Consider the following 19539-nt stretch of genomic DNA (forward strand, 5'->3'; position numbering starts at 1 on the left):
AAAAACTAAAATGAATTAATCAATACCAGAGTCAGAAATTAACAAGGGCTTGTGGCAAAAAAAATGCCCCTTAAATTCAAGACAAAGTGGCAAAAAATGTCCGTGCGCAATTAAACAATGTATTGCGGCTGTCGCGATTAAAATAAAATGAGAAAATAAATAAAAACGGTCAGTTCGCGGGATTACATTTAAATTCGCTCACACTACATCAGCGTTGAGCCTTACAACCAATCAAACGCGTTTCTGTTGAATTTAGGAATGCATTGGCCAATCAGAGGCGCTAAGAATAGTCAACGCCGAAACCGCTGAATCTGTGTTGAATGCGCACATTCGCGGATTCCCTCATAAACAACACAGTGTGGACACCATAGATATATATGCGGCAGACAAAAAAGATTAATTTAGTAGCTTCCGTGATTATAACTGGAGTTTTTGTATAACTTGTACCAGATTTGTAGCCTGGAAAAATCCAGACCCTAATCTATTAAGATTAAGGGTCTGGGATCGAGCAATGAAAACTGCCTAACTCGAGGGGCGGCACCAAGCATGCATTTGAAACTCTAACTGCACGCAATTGGATAACGCCACGACCAATCACAACAATACACGCTTAGCTACCAGCAGAGCTAAATGATGTTTCATTAACAAAGTTCGGGAGAAGCGCGTCAGATGCTTAGCGTAAACATCACAAGTCAATCAGCGCCATAGGTTTAAATACAGCTGACTCACCTCAATTCACTCGATGGTTTATGAGTAAACCTCCACCACCCCATCTCATCACTCCGAGTTCTCGCTACTCCTATTGGGGGGTAACGTACTTTGGGTTCGGGTCACTCCCGAGCTCAGAGCCCTTCACCGGACAGCACGCCAAACATGCACTACTATTCTCCGGCTAATTGTATGTAAGCGTGAACTCGTCAACTAATAGATTAAACTCTTGCCGTATCCAGTCGGCAAAACAGCAAAAACGTCCTTCTTGCAAAGGAACGATTCGAGTTTTCGGTTTTCTGTTCCTCTTTTATATGGAAAGCCAAGTCTAACTCGTTCATTGTAGCGGCCAAAGCCGTTTCAAACAACTTGTTGTTCATCTGTAGCGACAGCGATCTTTCAAAGTTTACTATATGATTCGGACGTCGCAGTGCTGTCATCATCAGCTTAGCTCGCCTCTGGCCCGCCTACATCAGATACACCGATTTGATTGGTTCCCACAATTGCTTACGTATTGCAGTAACCTGCATCATTGCTCGATGCCAGAGTGTCTTGCAGAGACAATTCAAATTGTGCTCTCGCGAGACCTCTGGATTTCCAGGGTACCAGATTTGGTCATGTACCGATATGTTTGTCTATGAAGCCAGAATGTGATGGGCCCAAATTTCCCAAAACAAAACAAAAACGTTTTATATTGTTTTCTATATCAATATTAATAATCATTATAATCATATAATATACTATATATTATAATCAATATAAAGAGCAATAATGCTTTTTGTTATAAGTTTGCAGCACTATGAGCTCCTGTTTTTTTTTACATGTATAATTTAGTTTTTACAATTTTAAACAGTCCATTATTATTGACAACAGTTTAACCCCTCAACTGTCACCCGTCCACCCTGTGGGATGGCTACGTTTACTTCACCATTTTACAAATAAATCCTAATATAATCATGACAAACTATATATCGATTTTGTGTTACAAATTATTTAGGAAAAGTAACAGATTAATTTTTGACAAGAGTTCACCTCAAAAATCTACTTCTGACCTTTGTCACAAACAGACTTCCTCGTTGCTTTTTTTCCCTATAATGTTTTAGAAATCATAAGAAATTATATATTAGTTGAAAACATAAATCTCAAAATTCATCCATTAAAAACCATTTTAAAATCAGACTTTGCATTAACATGGGAAATGTACATCAAAATCATATTACAAAATGTTTTTGTTCATGAATTATAATAATGTAAGTTTGAATGCTGCATTTTTACGTCTATATTCAACAATGAGAGTGACAATTAAGGGGGTAAATTATTGATTAAAATAACGGTAAATTAAATATTAGACATTAAAGACAACATAGTATAGTGATTATAATAATAAGGTGATTATAAAAACTGCCCTCACTAATGTAAAAATGCCCCTGGGAATCAATTAAAAAGGTGCAAATATTGCCCCTTAATGGAAAAGTTAATTTCTGACCCTGAACAATAGTTTTATTGATCTCAAGTAAAAGTAAAGACATTTGTAATGTTTTATTAATAAACTGAAGTATCTTGAAAAAATATATAATGGTCTACACAGAAATATTAATAAGTAGTATTTTTAACATTGATAATAATAAGCACTTTTTTTGTGCAGCAAATCAGCATATTAGACTGATTTCTGAAGGATCATGTGACACTGAAGTCTGGAGTAATGATGCTGAAAATTCAGCATTGCATCACAGGAATAAATTACATTCTAAAACATATCACTATAAAATTATTAAGTTATTTTAAATTGTAATAATATTTCACAATATTACTGTTTTTACTGTATTTTACTGTTTTTTAAATAAGCCTTGGGGAGCATAAGATACTTTTTTGAAAAACATTAAAAATTTTGATTACTCCAAACTTTGACTAATAGTGTAGATTGATTTACGATAACATCACTGTTATGCAGCTATTTTCATGTGTGATTTTAAGCATGCTAGATTCACTCATTCTCAGCTGTAATCAGTCTGCTAATAGCCTACTTGGATTCCTAACACATCTGCCATCTTTGAACCAGCAGAGCTGAGCAGGTGTGTCAGAGCTCAGGCACACTGGGTGAAGCTGGCAGTCCTATGAGTGCAGCTGATGCGAGCTGGGCTCAAAATGCTCTGGCAACTCACAGACACAGAGAGGAGGCTCTCAGGAAGACAATCAGTGCTCTAGATACACACATGGACGGTCAGGCAGCCGGGCTGCGAATCACTGACCACAAAGGGGCTCTGAGACAGACACAGCCCGCTGGACAGGGCATCTGTGGAGCCGAATCAAGAGAAACTCTGTCTGATAGTGCATCTCTGGATATAGAGACAGACCACAGGCAAAAAAGAGTGTACATTAAAAATAAGATTAAAGATGAAAGAGATGAAGGTATGTGCTAGAGTTTACTACTCTCAAAGAATATGAAACAGGCCTTTAGGCATTTAAAATCTTTGAAAGAAATATAGCATTTTTATTATTTTAATATGTGTATATATTATTTTAGATATGGGACTGTGCGCTGCAGATTTTGAACCACAGAATGACCAGACAGAAAAAGGACAAGAGGAACAAAGTGACAGCAGTGAGAGCATTGACTCCACAAGCAAGGTGATCAATTAAATAGCTTTTATATGTGTGTGTGTGTGTGTGTGTGTGTGTGTGTGTGATGAAAAACAAAATAGTGGTACAAAAATAAAACAACACCAATATTACAAAATATAACATTTAAAAGTGCAGAAAACACTTGTTTTTCTAAAGAAACATTGTCCAACAACAGGAATCCGCATCTCTCTCACCTCTCCTGAGTCCATTGAGTTTTAACAGACCCCTTAAAACGATATATCACGCTATGATTGGATATGACTGGTTATGTTCATCTATGATTAGTTCCTGCGATAAACCCCGCCTCTTGTGTTTGTGCGCGTTCCACACGGGAGAATCAATTTAATGGCGTTAACGAGAAGATTAATTAAAAATGTAAGTAAACAACTCACAAACCTAGATATAAACAGGTTGCTATGTCAAAATAAGACTTAAAATGGCATGAAAACATGATCTGTGGGAGTTTTTAATGAGTAATCACCTTAGTGAAATTTACAGTAAAAAGAATAGCTAAACATAAGTTCACAAATAAAATATATTGTTTAAATCTTACTTTCTTGAGTTATTATTTGGACATAAATGTAAAATGCTTAAAAACCCTAACTTGATGAGATTCATAGGCCTATTTAGCTTTAATACATTGAATATTGATTACATTGTTAATGTAAAAAAAAGTTTTTGTCAATGTTTGTTGTATACAGTTGAAGCCGAAAATTTACATCCCTCTTTCAGATTCTGCAAAATGTAAATTATTTTACTAAAATAAGAGGGGTCATACAAAATGCATGATACTGACTATTTAGTACTCACCTGAATAAGATATTTCACATAAAAGACAATTACATATAGTCCACAAACTAAATAATAGTTGAATTTATAAAAATTACGTTTAAAAGTTTACATATTACCTAATACTGTGTTGCTACCTGAATGATCCCCAAATGTGTTTTTTTAGTGACAGTTCATAAGTCCCTTGTTTGTCCTGAACAGTTAAACTGCCCGCTGTTCTTCAGAAAAATCCTTCAGGTTCCACAAATTCTTTGGTTTTCCAGCATTTTTGCATATTTGAACCCTTTCCTTGAGATCCATCTTTTCACACCGAGTACAACTGAGGGACTCATATGCAACTATTACAGAAGGTTCAAACACTCACTGATGCTCCAGAATAAAAAAACATGAAGAGCTGGGGGTGAAAACTTTTGAACAGAATGGAGATGTGTACATTTTTCTTATTTTGCCTAAATATAATTTTTTTTCATTTAGTACTGCCATGCAGAAGCTAAAGAAAATAGTTACATGTTTTTCAGAAAACAAAATAACTTAAATTTACCCAAATCAAATTCAAGAAAAATTCACCCCCCTGGCTCTTAAAGGGGTCATCAGATGCAAAACTAACTTTTACATGTTGTTTGAACATTAATGTGTGTTGGTAGTTTGTGTACACAACCACCCTACAATGATAAAAAAACACCCAGTAGTATTTTTTAACCTTTAATGATGAATTTAACCTCATTTATGGAGGTGGTAGCGCATTCCGCCGGCCTTATAGAGCATGGCAGGATGCGCTACCTTTGTGAAAAACTAGTCTGGCCAGCAGGGGTGGCTCTTTCCCTGACATGTACTTATGGATAAAAAAGTCCTAATACAACGAGGCAGATTCCAGGCCGTGAAAATGAGCAAATGTTTGATGAAACCTGTTATGTATTCAGTGTTCAGCATTGGGTAAATCCTGCAATTACTAGGTTGTGCTTTTGGTGGCGCTGTGTGACCCTGTATATACTTCTGAATAGTTCTTAAGTAAAGAAGAAACAGTGGTTAAGTGCACTCGGTCTCCATTGTGTTATTGTCCACTAAATATACTGATATTTAGACAAATACAACAAAATTGGCGACGAGGAGTGGAAATATTGAGTTAAACTTTGTACTGATACAAACTGATATAGACCAGCATACTTTTTTTTTTGAAGACGATGAGTGCACATTCTTGAAAACGCTGACGGCAATCAACTGGACATCAAATCAAGATAATCCATAAACGGAATGGCGACTATTGGGCATATTGATGCTTTCGATGAGGCCATCGAGCAGTGGACAACATATATTGAACGGTTTGAAGACTTTACAACGGCCAATGATATTGAAGAGGAAAAAAGAGTACCAGTGTTGTTAAGCGTTATGGGCACTAAAACGTACGGTCTTCTACGTAACTTGATTGCACCGGCTAAACCGGGACAAAAGACGTATCAGGAGATTGTTACAGCGTTAACGGAACATTTCTCGCCAAAGCCCCTTATAATAGCAGAACGTTTCCGTTTCCACAAACGCAATCAAGAGGAAGGAGAGACTGTTGCACAATATGTAGCAATTTTAAAACAACTCTCAGAACATTGTGACTTCGGTACACATTTGGAGGATGCACTAAGGGATAGATTTGTTTGTGGATTACGCAATGAAGCGACACAAAAGCGACTTTTAACGGAGGCGGCACTTTCGTTTCACAAAGCTGTGGAGATCGCAGTGGCCACGGAGACCGTCGCTCGCGAAGCGCAACAGCTCAGCACGTCCCTGAAAGTGAATGCAAAGCATGTTTTCGCGTCCAAACAGCGACGCAATTGTAATAGATGTGGAAAAACGAACCACACAGAGGAGGACTGCTGGTATAAGGATCAAGCCTGCCATTCATGTGGAAAGAAAGGCCACATTGGACACGTGTGCAGAAATAAAAGAAACTTTGAGAAAGAAAGAAAGCATGAGAAAAAGTTCAAGTCATATAAAAGACTGAGTAAAAACGATAAAAGACGAGTACATCATCTGGATGCTGGAGGAAAACAAAGTGGTGAGTCGAGTACAGATACAGAGAAGGAAATGTCACTGTATATGATAACCAAAAGAGAGCAACTCGCACACATTTGTATAACTCCAGAAATTGAAGGAAAACTGATGGAGATGGAATTAGATACGGGTGCTGCGGTGTCCATAATTTCAAAAGAAAAATATGCTAATGTCTTGCTGCATATTCCACTGTAGCCGACCGACATAATCTTAAAAACATACACTGGAGAAGCGCTATCACCAGTAGGGGTCATCAGCGTAGCAGTAAAATTAAACAATCAGTCTGCACAATTGCCTCTGTACGTGGTCAACAGTGATGGCCCACCATTATTTGGAAGAGAATGGCTGAGATCTATAAAACTCAACTGGCAAGACATAAAAACAGCCAAACATGGAGTTGCAGACACCGTAGACACTGTGTTATCGATAGACAGATAGGTATCGATAGACAGATCGAGTTGCAATCCAAATCATGCCAGTCATGTCAACGTATCCAAAATACTCCCTGTCCTGCACCGCTTCACCCATGGATTTGGCCAACTCATACTTGGGAAAGGATTCATGTGGATTTTGCTGGTCCCTTTGAAGGCCATATGTACTTCATTGTAGTTGATGCACACTCCAAATGGCCTGAAGTCTCCATCATGGACAGTACTACCACAAGCAAAACTATTTGAGTATTACGAGGACTTTTCAGTCGTTATGGTGTCCCTAATGTCATTATCAGTGACAACGGCCCACAGTTTTGTGCTGAGGAGTTCTCATTCTTTCTGAAAGCGAATGGAGTGCAACACATCCGCTCTGCACCCTACCATCCTTCCAGTAATGGGCAAGCTGAACATTTTGTCCAAACACTGAAACACGCTCTAAAAGCTTCCAGGGGGTCAACTCCAATCAAACAGCAACTTGATGGATTCCTGTTAACATACAGGAACACTCCTCATGCTACTACTAAGGAGTCACCTGCAATGTTATTCCTCAATCGCAAATTAAGAACCCGACTGGATCTTCTTAAACCTAATCTTGCCAGAACCGTGAGTCAATCTCAGGAAGCTCAGCAGTTACGACGCCAGGGACACTCCAAGTCGAGAGAATTTTCTGTTGGAGACTCTGTCCTTGTCCGTGACTACCGAAAAGTAGAAAAATGGATACCGGGAGTGGTAATGTCAAGAACGGGACCTGTCTCCTACAACGTCAATGTGGGCATTGCTGGAACTTGGAAACGTCATGTAGATCAAATGTTGAGACAGGAGGCCCCATTGTCTGACACCTCGATTGAGCCAGATGTTCCTGTTTGTTCTGATAATTCCCAAGCACATTCCCTTCTGGAGAATATCAGTGAAAAGAATAATGATCTTGTAGATGTGATAACTGATAACCCAGGGTCTGGTAACATTGACACTGCGCCTACTGAGACAGTACAAACAAGAGAGACTTTAAAGCGCTATCCTACCCGTCTCATTAGACCTCCTGATCGTTATCAAGCATCCTAATGTATATATTGTTAAAGAGAGATTCATGCTGAGTAAACTTAAGTAAAAAGGTGCTTGTTTCACTGTGGTTAAAGTTAAATTCAAGAAAAGTAATAGCACTTTGTTTTGTATGGTCACCTTTGATTTAAGTTGGGAGGAAATGTTATGTATTCAGTGTTCAGCATTGGGTAAATCCTGCAATTACTAGGTTGTGCTTTTGCTGGCGGTGTGTGACCCTGTATATACTTCTGAATAGTTCTTAAGTAAAGAAGAAACAGTGGTTAAGTGCACTAGGTCTCCATTGTGTTATTGTCCACTAAATATACTGATATTTAGACAAATACAACAAAACCTTAATCCAGCAGCTGTAAAAAGGAGCGTCCTTCGCTTGAGGCATTAAACTGGCCTCCTGACTTTCTGTGGTCATTAATTCCCTACCTTAATGATGAATTTGACCTCATTTATGTAGGTGGTAGCACATTCAGCTGGCCTGATTGAACCTGTCAGGATGCGCTACCCCTCTATCAGAGCAGTTTCATTCAACCAAAAAGAACAAGTTCAACTGTTGTTTGTAGTAGTCAGATTCTGGTTACTCTCTAAAGCTAAGCAGGCCCAAGCCTGCTCAGTGCATGGATGGGAGACCCTTTGTGGAAAACTAGCTTCCTGCGGGGGATAGTTTTAGTCCAGCCAGCAGGGGTTGCTCATTCCCTGACATGTACTTTAGGTTCCAAAAGCCCAAATATACAAAAATGACTTCTGCAGTGAAAGGCTTTTGATGAAGCATTAAACCGCCCTATGTAAAAATGAGTGTCCTTCGGTTGATGCATTAAACAGACCTCCTGACTTTCTGTGGTCATTAATTCCCTACCTTTATGATTAATTTCACCTCACTTATGGAGGTGGTAGCGCAATCTGCCGGCCTTATAGAGCCTGTCAGGATGCGCTACCTTTGTGAAAAAATAGTCTGGCCAGCAGGGGGTGCTCTTTCCCTGTCATGTACTTATGGGATCAAAAGCCCTAATACAACGAGGCAGATTCTGGGCCTTGAAAAGGAGAAAATGTTTTTATGAAACCTTAATCCGGCCCTTGTAAAAAGAAACATCTTTCGGATGAGGCAATAAACTGGCCTCCTGACCTTTAGTGGTCATTAATTCCCTCCCTTAATGATGAATTTGACCTTATTTACGGAGGTGGTAGCGCATACCGCCGGCCTTATAGAGCCTGGCAGGATGCGCTACCTTTGTGAAAAACTAGTCTGGCCAGCAGCGGGGGCTCTTTCCCTAACATGTACCTATGGGATCAAACGTCCTAATACAACGAGGCAGATTCCAGGCCGTGAAAAGGAGCAAATGTTTTTATGAAACCTTAATCCGGCCCTTGTAAAAAGAAGCATCCTTCGGAAGAGGCATTAAACTGGCCTCCTGACCTTTAGTGGTCATGAATTCCCCTCCTTAATGATGAATTTGACCTCATTTATGGAGGTGGTAGCGCATTCTGCCGGCCTTATAGAGCATGGCAGGATGCGCTACCTTTGTGAAAAACGAGTCTGGCCAGCAGGGGGGCTCTTTCCCTGATATGTACTTATGGGTAAAAAAGTCCTAATACAACGAGGAAGATTCCAGGCCGTGAAAAGGAGCAAATGTTTGATGAAACCTTAATCTGGCAGCTGTAAAAAGGAGCGTCCTTCGCTTGAGGCATTAAGCTGGCCTCCTGACTTTCTGTGGTCATTAATTCCCTACCCTAATGATGAATTTGACCTCACGTATGTAGGTGGTAGCACATTCCGCTGGCCTGATTGAACCTGTCAGGATGCGCTACCCCTCTAACAGAGCAGTTTCATTCAACCGAAAAGAACAAGTTCAACTGTTTTTTGCAGTAGTCAGATTCTGGTTACTCTCTAAAGATAAGCAGGCCCAAGCCTGCTCTGTGCATGGATGGGAGACACTTTGTGGAAAACTAGCTTCCTGCTGGAGATAGTTTTAGTCCAGCCAGCAGGGGTTGCTCATGCCCTGACATGTACTTTAGGTTCCAAAAGCCCAAATATAGAAAAATGACTTCTGCGGTGAAAGGCTTTTGATGAAGCATTAAACCGCCCTATGTAAAAATGAGTGTCCTTCGGATGAGGCATTAAACAGGCCTCCTGACTTTCTGTGGTCATTAATTCCCTACCTTTATGATGAATTTCACCTCACTTATGGAGGTGGTAGCGCAATCTGCGCTACCTTTGTGAAAAACTAGGCTGGCCAGCAGGGGATGCTCTTTCCCTGTCATGTACCTATGGGATCAAAAGCCCTAATACAACGAGGCAGATTCCGGGCCTTGAAAAGGAGCAAATGTTTGATGAAACCTTAATCCGGCAGCTGTAAAAAGGAGCGTCCTTCGCTTGAGGCATTAAACTGACCTCCTGACTTTCTGTGGTCATTAATTCCCTACCTTAATGATGAATTTGACCTCATGTATGTAGGTGGTAGCACATTCCGCTGGCCTGATTGAACCTGTCAGGATGCGCTACCCCTCTATCAGAGCAGTTTCATTCAACCAAAAAGAACAAGTTCAACTGTTGTTTGCAGTAGTCAGATTCTGGTTACTCTTTAAAGCTAAGCAGGCCCAAGCCTGCTCTGTGCATGGATGGGAGACCCTTTGTGGAAAGCTAGTTTCCTGTGGGAGATAGTTTTAGTCCAGCAAGCAGGGGTTGCTCATTCCCTGCCATGTACTTTAGGTTCCAAAAGCCCAAATATACAAAAATGACTTCTGCGGTGAAAGGCTTTGATGAAGCATTAAACCGCCCTATGTAAAAATGAGTGTCCTTCGGATGAGGCATTAAACAGGCCTCCTGACTTTCTGTGGTCATTAATTCCCTACCTTTATGATGAATTTCACCTCACTTATGGAGGTGGTAGCGCAATCTGCCGGCCTTATAGAGCCTGTCAGGATGCACTACCTTTGTGAAAAAATAGTCTGGCCAGCAGGGGGTGCTCTTTCCCTGTCATGTACCTATGGGATCAAAAGCCCTAATACAACGAGGCAGATTCTGGGCCTTGAAAAGGAGCAAATGTTTTTATGAAACCTTAATCCGGCCCTTGTAAAAAGAAACATCATTTTCGGATTAGGCAATAAACTGACGTCCTGACCTTTAGTGGTCATTAATTCCCTACCTTAATGATGAATTTTACCTTATTTATGGAGGTGGTAGCGCATTCCGCCGGCCTTATAGAGCCTGGCAGGATGCGCTACCTTTGTGAAAAACTAGTCTGGCCAGCAGCGGGGGCTCTTTCCCTGACATGTACCTATGGGATCAAACGTCCTAATACAACGAGGCAGATTCCAGGCCGTGAAAAGGAGCAAATGTTTTTATGAAACCTTAATCCGGCCCTTGTAAAAAGAAGCATCCTTCGGATTAGGCAATAAACTGGCCTCCTGACCTTTAGTGGTCATGAATTCTCTTCCTTAATGATGAATTTGACCTCATTTATGGAGGTGGTAGCGCATTCCGCCGGCCTTATAGAGCATGGCAGGATGCGCTACCTTTGTGAAAAACTAGTCTGGCCAGCAGGGGTGGCTCTTTCCCTGATATGTACTTATGGGTAAAAAAGTCCTAATACAACGAGGCAGATTCCAGGCCGTGAAAATGAGCAAATGTTTGATGAAACCTTAATCCGGCAGCTGTAAAAAGGAGCGTCCTTCGCTTGAGGCATTAAACTGGCCTCCTGACTTTCTGTGGTCATTAATTCCCTACCTTAATGATGAATTTGACCTCATGTATGTAGGTGGTAGCACATTCCGCTGACCTGATTGAACCTGTCAGGATGCGCTACCCCTCTATCAGAGCAGCTTCATTCAACCAAGCAGAACAAGTTCAACTGTTGTTTGCAGTAGTCAGATTCTGGTTACTCTCTAAAGCTAAGCAGGCCCAAGCCTGTTGTGTGCATGGATGGGAGACACTTTGTGGAAAACTAGCTTCCTGCTGGAGATAGTTTTAGTCCAGCCAGCAGGGGTTGCTCATTCCCTGACATGTACTTTAGGTTCCAAAAGTCCAAATATACAAAAATGATTTCTGCGGTGTAAGGTTTTTGATGAAGCATTAAACCGCCCCATGTAAAAATGAGTGTCCTTCGGATGAGGCATTAAACAGGCCTCCTGACTTTCTGTGGTCATTAATTCCCTACCTTAATGATGAATTTGACCTCATTTATGGAGGTGGTAGCGCAATCTGCGCTACCTTTGTGAAAAACTAGACTGGCCAGCAGGGGATGCTCTTTCCCTGTCATGTACCTATGCGATCAAAAGCCCTAATACAACAAGGCAGATTCCGGGCCTTGAAAAGGAGCAAATGTTTGATGAAACCTTAATCCGGCAGCCATAAAAAGGAGCGTCCTTCGTTTGAGGCATTAAACTGGCCTCCTGACTTTCTGTGGTCAAAGGTGGTAGCGCATTCCGCCGGCCTTATAGAGCATGGCAGGATGCGCTACCTTTGTGAAAAACTAGTCTGGCTAGCAGGGGGGGGCTCTTTCCCTGACATGTACCTATGGGATCAAACGTCCTAATACAACGAGGCAGATTCCAGGCCGTGAAAAGGAGCAAATGTTTTTATGAAACATTAATCCGGCACCTGCAAAAAGGAGTGTCCTTCGCATGAGGCATTAAACTGGCCTCCTGATTTTCTGTGGTCATTCATTCCCTACCTTAATGATGAATTTGACCTCATTTATGGAGGTGGTAGCACATTCCGCTGACCTGATTGAACCTGTCAGGATGCGCTATCCCTCTATCAGAGCAGCTTCATTCAACCAAACAGTACAAGTTCAACTGTTGCTTGCAGTAGTCAGATTCTGATTGCTCTCTAAAGCTAAGCATGCCCAAGCCTGCTATGTGCATGGATGGGAGACCCTTTGTGGAGAACTAGCTTCCTGTGGGAGATAGTTTTAGTCCAGCCAGCATGGGTTGCTCATTCCCTGACATGTACTTTAGGTTCCAAAAGTCCAAATATACAAAAATGACTTCTGCGGTGTAAGGCTTTTGTTGAAGCATTAAACCGCCCCATGTAAAAATGAGTGTCCTTCGGATGAGGCATTAAACAGGCCTCCTGACTTTCTGTGGTCATTAATTCCCTACCTTTATGATGAATTTGACCTCATTTATGGAGGTGGTAGCGCATTCCGCCGGCCGTATAGAGCATGGCAGGATGCGCTACGTTTGTGAAAAACTAGTCTGGCCAGCAGGGGTGGCTCTTTCCCTGATATGTACTTATGGGTAAAAAAGTCCTAATACAACGAGGCAGATTCCAGGCCGTGAAAATGAGCAAATGTTTGATGAAACCTTAATAAGGCAGCTGTAAAAAGGAGCGTCCTTCGCTTGAGGCATTAAACTGGCCTCCTGACTTTATGTGGTCATTAATTCCCTACCTTAATGATGAATTTGACCTCATGTATGTAGGTGGTAGCACATTCCGCTGGCCTGATTGAACCGGTCAGGATGCGCTACCCCTCTATCAGAGCAGTTTCATTCAACCTAAAAGAACAAGTTCAACTGTTGTTTGCAGTAATCAGATTCTGGTTACTCTCTAAAGCTAAGCAGGCCCAAGCCTGTTCTGTGCATGGATGGGAGACACTTTGTGGAAAACTAGCTTCCTGCTGGAGATAGTTTTAGTCCAGCCAGCAGGGGTTGCTCATGCCCTGACATGTACTTTAGGTTCCAAAAGCCCAAATATAGAAAAATGACTTCTGCGGTGAAAGGCTTTTGATGAAGCATTAAACCGCCCTATGTAAAAATGAGTGTCCTTCGGATGAGGCATTAAACAGGCCTCCTGACTTTCTGTGGTCATTAATTCCCTACCTTAATGATGAATTTGACCTCATTTATGGAGGTGGTAGCGCAATCTGCGCTACCTTTGTGAAAAACTAGGCTGGCCAGCAGGGGATGCTCTTTCCCTGTCATGTACCTATGGGATCAAAAGCCCTAATACAACGAGGTAGATTCCGGGCCTTGAAAAGGAGCAAATGTTTGATGAAACCTTAATCCGGCAGCCTTAAGAAGGAGCGTCCTTCGTTTGAGGCATTAAACTGGCCTCCTGACTTTCTGTGGTCATAGGTGGTAGCGCAATCTGCCAACCTTATAGAGCCTGTCAGGATGCACTACCTTTGTGAAAAAAATAGTCTGGCCAGCAGGGGGTGCTCTTTCCCTGTCATGTACCTATGGGATCAAAAGCCCTAATACAACGAGGCAGATTCCGGGCCTTGAAAAGGAGCAAATGTTTTTAAGAAACCTTAATCCGGCCCTTGTAAAAAGAAGCATCCTTCGGATGAGGCAATAAACTGGCCTCCTGACCTTTAGTGGTCATGAATTCCCCTCCTTAATGATGAATTTGACCTCATTTATGGAGGTGGTAGCGCATTCCGCCGGCCTTATAGAGCATGGCAGGATGCGCTACCTTTGTGAAAAACTAGTCTGGCCAGCAGGGGTGGCTCTTTCCCTGATATGTACTAATGGGTAAAAAAGTCCTAATACAACGAGGCAGATTCCAGGCCGTGAAAATGAGCAAATGTTTGATGAAACCTTAATCCGGCAGCTGTAAAAAGGAGCGTCCTTCGCTTGAGGCATTAAACAGACCTCCTGACTTTCTGTGGTCATTAATTCCCTACCTTAATGATGAATTTGACCTCATGTATGTAGGTGGTAGCACATTCCGCTGGCCTGATTGAACCTGTCAGGATGCGCTACCCCTCTATCAGAGCAGTTTAATTCAAACAAAAAGAACAAGTTCAACTGTTGTTTGCAGTAGTCAGATTCTGGTTACTCTCTAAAGCTAAGCAGGCCCAAGCCTGCTCTGTGCATGGATGGGAGACCCTTTGTGGAAAGCTAGTTTCCTGTGGGAGATAGTTTTAGTCCAGCAAGCAGGGGTTGCTCATTCCCTGCCATGTACTTTAGGTTCCAAAAGCCCAAATATACAAAAATGACTTCTGCGGTGAAAGGCTTTTGATGAAGCATTAAACCGCCCTATGTAAAAATGAGTGTCCTTCGGATGAGGCATTAAACAGGCCTCCTGACTTTCTGTGGTCATTAATTCCCTACCTTTATGATGAATTTCACCTCACTTATGGAGATGGTAGCGCAATCTGCCGGCCTTATAGAGCCTGTCAGGATGCGCTACCTTTGTGAAAAAATAGTCTGGCCAGCAGGGGGTGCTCTTTCCCTGTCATGTACCTATGGGATCAAAAGCCCTAATACAACGAGGCAGATTCTGGGCCTTGAAAAGGAGCAAATGTTTTTATGAAACCTTAATCCGGCCCTTGTAAAAAGAAACATCATTTTCGGATTAGGCAATAAACTGACGTCCTGACCTTTAGTGGTCATTAATTCCCTACCTTAATGATGAATTTTACCTTATTTATGGAGGTGGTAGCGCATTCCGCCGGCCTTATAGAGCCTGGCAGGATGCGCTACCTTTGTGAAAAACTAGTCTGGCCAGCAGCGGGGGCTCTTTCCCTGACATGTACCTATGGGATCAAACGTCCTAATACAACGAGGCAGATTCCAGGCCGTGAAAAGGAGCAAATGTTTTTATGAAACCTTAATCCGGCCCTTGTAAAAAGAAGCATCCTTCGGATTAGGCAATAAACTGGCCTCCTGACCTTTAGTGGTCATGAATTCCCTTCCTTAATGATGAATTTGACCTCATTTATGGAGGTGGTAGCGCATTCCGCCGGCCTTATAGAGCATGGCAGGATGCGCTACCTTTGTGAAAAACTAGTCTGGCCAGCAGGGGTGGCTCTTTCCCTGATATGTAGTTATGGGTAAAAAAGTCCTAATACAACGAGGCAGATTCCAGGCCGTGAAAATGAGCAAATGTTTGATGAAACCTTAATCCGGCAGCTGTAAAAAGGAGCGTCCTTCGCTTGAGGCATTAAACTGGCCTCCTGACTTTCTGTGGTCATTAATTCCCTACCTTAATAATGAATTTGACCTCATGTATGTAGGTGGTAGCACATTCCGCTGGCCTGATTGAACCTGTCAGGATGCGCTACCCCTCTATCAGAGCAGTTTCATTCAACCAAAAAGAACAAGTTCAACTGTTGTTTGCAGTAGTCAGATTCTGGTTACTCTCTAAAGCTAAGCAGGCCCAAGCCTGCTCTGTGCATGGATGGGAGACCCTTTGTGGAAAACTAGTTTCCTGTGGGAGATAGTTTTAGTCCAGCCAGCAGGGGTTGCTCATTACCTGCCATGTACTTTAGGTTCCAAAAGCCCAAATATACAAAAATGACTTCTGCGGTGAAAGGCTTTTGATGAAGCATTAAACCGCCCTATGTAAAAATGAGTGTCCTTCGGATGAGGCATTAAACAGGCCTCCTGACTTTCTGTGGTCATTAATTCCCTACCTTTATGATGAATTTCACCTCACTTATGGAGGTGGTAGCGCAATCTGCCGGCCTTATAGAGCCTGTCAGGATGCCCTACCTTTGTGAAAAAATAGTCTGGCCAGCAGGGGGTGCTCTTTCCCTGTCATGTACCTATGGGATCAAAAGCCCTAATACAACGAGGCAGATTCTGGGCCTTGAAAAGGAGCAAATGTTTTTATGAAACCTTAATCCGGCCCTTGTAAAAAGAAGCATCCTTCGAATGAGGCAACTGAGGCAACTGTTGTTTGCAGTAGTCAGATTCTGGTTACTCTCTAAAGCTAAGCAGGCCCAAGCCATCTCTGTGCATGGATGGGAGACCCTTTGTGGAAAAATAGTTTCCTGTGGGAGATAGTTTTAGTCCAGCCAGCAGGGGTTGCTCATTCCCTGACATGTACTTTAGGTTCCAAAAGTCCAAATATACAAAAATGATTTCTGCGGTGTAAGGTTTTTGATGAAGCATTAAACCGCCCCATGTAAAAATGAGTGTCCTTCGGATGAGGCATTAAACAGGCCTCCTGACTTTCTGTGGTCATTAATTCCCTACCTTAATGATGAATTTGACCTCATTTATGGAGGTGGTAGCGCAATCTGCGCTACCTTTGTGAAAAACTAGACTGGCCAGCAGGGGATGCTCTTTCCCTGTCATGTACCTATGGGATCAAAAGCCCTAATACAACAAGGCAGATTCCGGGCCTTGAAAAGGAGCAAATGTTTGATGAAACCTTAATCCGGCAGCCGTAAAAAGGAGCGTCCTTCGTTTGAGGCATTAAACTGGCCTCCTGACTTTCTGTGGTCATAGGTGGTAGCGCAATCTGCCAGCCTTATAGAGCCTGTCAGGATGCACTACCTTTGTGAAAAAAATAGTCTGGCCAGCAGGGGGTGCTCTTTCCCTGTCATGTACCTATGGGATCAAAAGCCCTAATACAACGAGGCAGATTCCGGGCCTTGAAAAGGAGCAAATGTTTTTAAGAAACCTTAATCCGGCCCTTGTAAAAAGAAGCATCCTTCGGATCAGGCAATAAACTGGCCTCCTGACCTTTAGTGGTCATGAATTCCCCTCCTTAATGATGAATTTGACCTCATTTATGGAGGTGGTAGTGCATTCCGCCGGCCTTATAGAGCATGGCAGGATGCGCTACCTTTGTGAAAAACTAGTCTGGCCAGCAGGGGTGGCTCTTTCCCTGATATGTACTAATGGGTAAAAAAGTCCTAATACAACGAGGCAGATTCCAGGCCGTGAAAATGAGCAAATGTTTGATGAAACCTTAATCCGGCAGCTGTAAAAAGGAGCGTCCTTCGCTTGAGGCATTAAACTGACCTCCTGACTTTCTGTGGTCATTAATTCCCTACCTTAATGATGAATTTGACCTCATGTATGTAGGTGGTAGCACATTCCGCTGGCCTGATTGAACCTGTCAGGATGCGCTACCCCTCTATCAGAGCAGTTTCATTCAACCTAAAAGAACAAGTTCAACTGTTGTTTGCAGTAGTCAGATTCTGGTTACTCTCTAAAGCTAAGCAGGCCCAAGCCTGCTCTGTGCATGGATGGGAGACCCTTTGTGGAAAGCTAGTTTCCTGTGGGAGATAGTTTTAGTCCAGCAAGCAGGGGTTGCTCATTCCCTGCCATGTACTTTAGGTTCCAAAAGCCCAAATATACAAAAATGACTTCTGCGGTGAAAGGCTTTTGATGAAGCATTAAACCGCCCTATGTAAAAATGAGTGTCCTTCGGATGAGGCATTAAACAGGCCTCCTGACTTTCTGTGGTCATTAATTCCCTACCTTTATGATGAATTTCACCTCACTTATGGAGGTGGTAGCGCAATCTGCCGGCCTTATAGAGCCTGTCAGGATGCGCTACCATCCATACCGCCACCTGAGGCGCTAGAGAGCAACAGGAAGTGGTTGGCAGCAGTTTGGAGAGAAAGGCTCTCCTTCATTCTGTGTTTATTTTCGTTTTGTTTGTTTAAGTTTTAGTGTTTTTTTGGATAGTTTTTCATTTATTTTTTTGTAGTTTATTCCTCCCAGCAGCGATCGCTGTTTGGGGGGGATTTTTGGGCGTGAGTTTTCTTTTTACGGACGGATAAAACGGCAAAGGAACTGGATATGGCGGACGAAACACGGCAAGGAAATGACAATGGACAAGGACAACGGCAACGAGAAAGATTTCAAATGGATAAAGAGGCAAGGAAAGAGAGGGAATACTTGAAAGAAGCGACGGTTACAATTGATGTGGAAGGACTGAAGGATTTAAGAGCGATGGATATTATCAAAGCAATTTCGGAACGGATTGGGGAAGGCAAAATATTGGCGGTAAGACCTAAACAGAATAAGGAATATGAAGTGACATTGGAGAGTGAAGAAGAGACAGAGTTTTTAATGGATGGCATAACGATTAATGGAACGGACTGTGAAGTAAAAAGGCTGCAGAACAGAGACTACGTTGTCTCCTTCATGCATCTGCCAGCTTACCTGGACGATAGAGAGATTTTAAATAAACTAGAGGGATGGGGGGTTTCCCCTATCTCAAAAATTAAAAGAAGAGTATATCCGGGCACGAACATTGAAGATGGGACGAGGTTCGTCAAAACACGGTTTCCGAGGGAGGTGCCCTCTCTCCCGTACAGCACAAAAATTGAGACGGCGGAGGGTCCACAATATTTCCGGGTGATGCACAGTCACCAGGTTAAAACCTGTCGACTGTGCATGAGCCCGGACCATGTGGTTAAAGATTGCCCTGCCTTTACGTGCTTTAAATGTGGGGAGAGGGGCCATTTTGCGAGAAACTGCAATGCTGTGATGTGCCCGGATTGCAAACTGGCATTGGATAAATGTGAATGTTGGATGCAGAGCGGAGGAGAACGGCAGGTGAGCGGACAGATGCATGGGGGAGACAGCGGACAACGGGAAGAGGAACTTAACATACGAGAAGAAACAGGGTCGGAACAGAGGGATGATTGCAACGATCAAAGAATGGAAACACGTAATGAGGGTGAAGAATGGACACAAATGGTTTTAACTGACAGTTTGCAAAGCATTTTAAATAACGCAGAGAGGAAGGAACAAAGAAATGAGGATTTGAGCGAGGTACAGCAGGAAATTAATTTATGCTCGCAAATGGTGAATTTGGAAGGTCTACCACAGGATTGGGACAATCGGGAGGATGAGGAGCAGAGGAGCAAAGAACTGGGAGAGGAAAAGGAACAAGAGGGAACAAAAGAAGCACACACAAAGGTACCGAAGCGAAGGAGATCTCTAAGGGTTGTACCAAACATAGAGACTGCAAGAAAGAAGGTGTTGAAGGAAACCGAGATTGAAAGTAAGAACAAATTTGAAGTTTTGACAGGGTTGGAGGACATGGACTAATTTTATGGGTATTTTAAATGTTTTTATATGTCTAATGCTTTTAAAGACTGTCACTTTTAATGCGAGGGGACTTTTGAATGTTAGAAAATTTGAAAAGGTGGTGGAAATGTGTAAAGGGGAAGACCTGATTTTACTACAAGAAACAAAT

The sequence above is a fragment of the Garra rufa genome, chromosome 5, assembly GCF_049309525.1.
Source record: "Garra rufa chromosome 5, GarRuf1.0, whole genome shotgun sequence".
Taxonomy (NCBI): Eukaryota; Metazoa; Chordata; class Actinopteri; order Cypriniformes; family Cyprinidae; genus Garra; species Garra rufa.